Source organism: Hibiscus syriacus, unplaced genomic scaffold (assembly GCF_006381635.1).
Source record: "Hibiscus syriacus cultivar Baekdansim isolate YM2019G1 unplaced genomic scaffold, ASM638163v2 tig00000452_pilon, whole genome shotgun sequence".
NCBI lineage: Eukaryota > Viridiplantae > Streptophyta > Magnoliopsida > Malvales > Malvaceae > Hibiscus > Hibiscus syriacus.
The window spans coordinates 893,533-899,506 of NW_024061787.1; positions in this window are offsets into that span (position 1 = coordinate 893,533).

A 5,974-nucleotide genomic window follows, 5' to 3' on the forward strand; every position below is an offset into this window, starting at 1 on the left:
AGGGCACGAAGAGATGAGATTGGAGATTTTGGAACAATGGTTAGGGATTCGAAAGAGGGAATTGGGAAATTTGGAAGATAAAACAATGCAGGGGAAAACTCGTGAGCAGCATGTGAGAATTAATGAAATAAAAGGGCCAATACCTGTTAGCTGTGAAGAAGGGCCTGAAGATGAAGTCCAAACCAACGAACCACCTGTACCAAACTGTTGAATTATGTTAGAAGGGATCAGCTAGCTGAAGTATAGTCCAATTGTAAAAAATAAAACGTGTACTGCTGTGAATAAGAGATTACGAATCGAAAGAATGAATTTCTTCCTCTCTCAAATTTATTTTCCTCTTTTCTATCATATCATTTCTAAACAACCCTGGAATACATAATAAATTGTTATCCAGAGCCATCAATCCTAGCAAGAAAACGTTGGGTATGACAAAGAGAAATTAAAATATGATAGAATCCTCTAAAATTTTTGCACTTCAGAAGCAAATTGAGGAGCTCACAACACTAGTTAAGCATGCATCAAATGATTCCAATCCTCCTAAATGGTGGGAAAGACAAAATGAACCAATCACTACCTTGGAGACTAGGATACACACAAACCAAGGTTACGTGGTGGACATTTTGAAGATCTTGACTGGGAGAACGGACGAACCCAGACCAAAACAATCCAGAGAATGAACAGGTACGTACTCCTAACAACTCTAAGATTGATGGGAAAAAGCCTATGCTAGTGACAGTAGTAAATGAAAATCTCGATTTTCATACAAACCTGATGAACCTAGTATCTTAAGATCTAAACCAGAGGAGTTTCAAACAAGTCCCCAGATTCTGATGGGTGATAATAGTGCTACAAAATTGGGACCGGAAGGGTGTGGTGAAGGTTAAAAAGGGCCAAGGGTGGTACTCCAATAGTTTGGGATCGATGTTTCCAAGGCCTAAATTAGAGTTACCAACATTTGATAGTATAAATCCAAGGGGATGAAACCAAAAATGTCAAAAAAAATTAGCTATTTGGAGTTCCTGATGATCAAAGAGTGGTAGTTGTTGCTATGTATTTGACTGGGAGAGCTGAAACGTGGTTCGATCATGCAAAAGCACCATGTTCATTAGCATGAATTTGAAGTGAACCTATGTCGTCGATTCAATGATAGTGTTCATTGATATTATTGAGGAATTAAGTAAATTGATATAAAAAGGGATTGTATATGAATACCATAATAGATTTGATGAATTAAAACCTTATGTCTCAATGCATAATTGATGCAGGGGAATCCGAGACAGATGATGTTAAGCTGTCAGATTGCACCTTGATAGCGCTAAGATACCATGAGTTGGCAGATCAACGCAAAGGCGGGAGTTGATTGTGATATGTTTCTCATTGGGGCCGTTCCGAGTGTGTTTCAGTCTTTTGACCATAACTTTGGCTATAGGTGTCGGAATCGCGCATAAGACCCCAATTCGGAAAGCCCCTTTCGACACGCACGCTGTTCATATGAGCATGGCTCCATGTGGCCTTTTTTCGACCTCAAATTATGTTATTTTCCCCTCCGAATCACTAGTTTTATTTATTTTTTACTATTTATGGTAATATTTCGCTTGTCAGTTAGGAAGTCATTTTAAATCCGATTTGGGTCCGATTTTTTGCATATTGCTTAATTTATTTTGAATTTTAATTTAGAGTGATTTTCCGAGATTTTGCTATTTTTGGCAAATTCGGATAATAACAATTTTTGGCTATAACAGTCCGGCTTGTAGACTGATTTTCGCATTGTTTGATTTTATAATATTCCGTTAATCCCTAGAGAATTTTTTTTCTCTGGCTTTGGGCGAATTTTCTCTCGTGAATCATCTGTTGAAACTAGCCTGCAGGATAATCAACATCCTGTCCGGCGTCAAGAATCCTACGTTACGGGAAGAATTTTTTGTTTCAATTTTTATCAGTGGGTTGAAGGAAGAGTTGAAACACAGAGTGAAGGCCCGGGATCCTAAAAATCTAGCTGAGGCTTGTAGGCATGCTAAATTATATAAGCTTTCGGTTGAATTTGACAATACAAGGCAACCATGGAATTTTTGAAACCCACCCCACCCAACCCAACTACCCTTTTCCAAACCAAAAACTACAACTCTATCCCAAAAACTAATTCCTAATCCTCAAAACAGAACCAACCTTGTTGAATATCGACAACAAAATAATTTATACTTTAAATGCGGGACAAGTTTGCACTAGGTCGCCAGTGCAAACCTCGGCATTTAAATATGATGGAGGAAGGAGATAATGTAGAGGCAACAGACACTGAAGTGCAGGAATTGGTTGATAATGTTGTTCAGGAAGATGAGTTAGTGGAGATTTTTATTAATGCTCTAAATGGTTGCATTAGATATAATACACTACATATTCAAGGTTTAATTAAGGATAAACCATTGAACATCTTAATTGACAATGGGAGTACCCACGAATTCTTTACACCTAGATGGGCTGAAGCAGGCGTAGATCTTGTGAATACCCACCCCTTGGCAATAATCGTTTCAAATAGAGAAAAAAAATCAGTTCAGCTAAATGCAAACATGTCACTTGGTTCATGCTGGGTCACTCTTTTATTCATGATTTTCGATTTTTACAATTGGGAGGAAGCGATATGGTTCTCAGGGTTGATTAGATGAAGATTTTAAGTCCAATAGTGATGGACTTCAACCAAATGACACTGATTTACTAAGGACGATCAGCAGATAATTATTGAAGGCCAGAACAATCCAGTAGTGCTAAAAACAATGTATGCTGCTACACTGTAAAAAATTGACAGTAAAGGACTCAAATTTGGTTGGTCACATTTTTATGCTTAGTATGGACACTAGCCCTGTAGCAGTGCCGCATGAATTACAACCCCTATTGATGGAGTATAACGATATCTTTGATGAATCTACATCCATGCCTCCAAGCCGAACTCACGATCATGCTATAACATTAAAACCAGATCCCTCACCCGTTAGTCTAGGACCCTATAGATTCCCTTCCCATCAGAAAGCAAAGGTTGAAAAGTGGATCACTCAAATGCTTTCGTCTTCAATCATTCAACCAAGCTCGAGTTCCTTTGCCTTCCATTGCTTACTAGTAAAAAAGAAAGATGGCACATGGAATTTTTGTGTCGATTACAGACAGCTCAATGATCAAACAATCAAAAAGAAGTTCCCAATTTAGGTAAGTACAAGATATACTGGATAAACTTTATGGGGTCACATATTTTTCAAAAGTTGACTTACGGTCTGGTTATTGGAAAATATGAATAAAAAAGGAGGATATCTACAAGACTACATTCCGGACTCACCATGGGCACTTTAAATTTAAGGTAATGTCCTTTGACCTTACAAATTCCCCTGGCTACTTTTCAGTGCCTTATGAGTGAGCTCTTTAAATATTTTCTAAGAAATTTTTTCCTAGTTTTTTTTTATGACATCCTAGTGTATAGCAGCACTATGATAGACCATATGCAACATTTGAGATTGGTCTTACAAACACTTCAGAACAATCAGTTATTTGTTAAATTGCCTGTTTTTTCTAGGAAAAATCAAGTTGAATATTTGGGGCATATTATATCAGCTGACGGGGTCTCCACTGATCCAAACAAAATGGAAATAATGAAACAATGGCCACTGCGTAGGAATCTTAAATATCTTAGAGGATTCCTTGGTTTGATTGGATATTACAGAAGATTCATTAAAGGTATGGAGAAATCAGCAAGCCACTCACTCAATTACTAAAGAAGGAAAACTTTGTTTGGTCTCATGCATCATTGGCAGCTTTTGAACAACTTAAAAAAGCTGTGTTCTGCTCCAGTATTAGCTTTGCCTGATTTTTCAAAATGTTTTTACTTGGAAACGGATGCTAGTTCCAAGGGAGTGGGGGCAGTATTATTACGAGAATATTTGGCTAATTTACTAGTTGTGACTGACGACATTACTTAGAAGGGGGCCCTTTGTGATCAAAACAAACTATGAACCTTTAAAATACCTTTTGGAGCAGAAACTTACAACTGTGATTCAGAAACGAGGCTTAGCTAAGTTTGTTAGGCTTAGAATATACTATTCAGTACAGAAAAGGAAAAACTAATGTTGTGGCCAATGCGCTTTCAAGACAGTTTAAGGAGCAGGGTGAATTTAAGCAAGTTTGTATTACAATTATCATTCCTAGTTGGGTCCACAAAGTTGAGAAGAGTTATATAGGTGATGTTCTTGCAAAAGAGTGGATTAGTACACTTACAATTCACCCCAATGAGAATGATAAATGGAAGCTGGTTAAGGGAATTTTAAGATACAAACAGTGAGTTTATATAGGATCTGTAGGCATATTAAGATTGCAGATTTTAGAAACTCTTCACGATTCACCTCAAGGGGACCATTCGGGAATCCAAACAACTTATCAGCGTATTAGTATTTATTTCTGTTGGCCAAGAGTAAAGAAGATGGTTACAATTTATATTCAGAAATGTGATGTATGTCAACGCATTAAGGTTGAACATGTGGCCAAGCCAGGAATTTTACAGTCCCTACCAATTCCAGACCAAGCTTGGGAAGTGGTCACAATGGACTTTGTAGAGGGACTTCGTACATCCTTGAAGAAGAACTGCATCCTAGTGGTCGTGGAAAAATTTACGAAATATGCTCACTTATTATCTCTATCAAATCCCTATACTGCCCTAGAGGTTGCAATGCTCTTTTTGGATCACACCTACAAATTGCATGGTCAGCCTAAGATGAGAATCTCGTATCAGGATAAAATGTTTACTAGTAACTTTTGCAAAGATTTCATGAAGCAATTAAGAACTCAATCCCTCTATAGCACAACTTATCAACTAGAGAAGGATGGCCAAACTAAGAGGGTTAACCAGTGTTTGGAGCAGTACCTAAGATGGTTATATCAAATAGAGTCTAATGTACGCAGTGTGAATGTGATGTTAAAAGAACGTGATCAATTACGACTGATTATTAAAGATCAGTTGCATAAAGCCCAAAACAGAATGAAACAAAAGGCAGACAAGCATAGAGCTGAAAGAAAATTTCATGTGGGTGATTTTGTTTACCTGAAATTGCAACCCTATCGTCAATCATCCCTCGTGCTCAGAAAACATCTCAAATTAGCAATAAAATTTTAATGGCCCTTATACGACTGTGGAACGAATTGGAAAAGTCACATTTAAATTGAACTTACCAAAAACTTCTCGCATTCATAATGTTTTCCACGTCATCCTGTTGAAGAAAAAGATTGGAGATATAATGGTATCTTCCACTTACCCTCCTACAGTAGAGAATGATGGTCAGTTAAGGATTTATCCTCAGTATATTTTCGGTAAGATGATTGTTTACAGGCAAAACAAACATGTCACTCAACTCTTGGTTCGATGGGAAAACCTTGATCAATCCCATGATACTTGGGAAGATTTTATAGTCCTAAGAGCTCAGCCTCCACCGTTTGATCCTTGGGGTCAAGGATCCTTTCGTGGGAGGGGTAATATAACACACATAACCCGTATACATCTCAAAATATGAATAAAAGATGTTACATTAAAATACATACATTCTTTGTACACAAACCCTTAAATTTTTGTTTCATTATAAAACATCACTTTATCAACTTTAAAATCTATTAAATTAATCGTGTATATTCATGAAATAATAATTTATTTATCATCCAAAATAATTTCTATTATAGGCGGCAAATAGGCAGTTCAATATTGTTTCATAAACTATATAAAACTGATTAAACATTGCTTAATTTAAAAACCATTTAAAACATAATATATATATATATATATACTACTCAATCATAAAAATCAGATAACTAAAACTAACCAAAATAAAATAGTCTTAGTTTACTAGTACGGACCATTTAAAATAAATCCGATAAAGCAAATTAGTTGATATAATATACATTCCACTAAAAATCAAAAGAACATTGAAGATGTCTTACTGATACTGATATT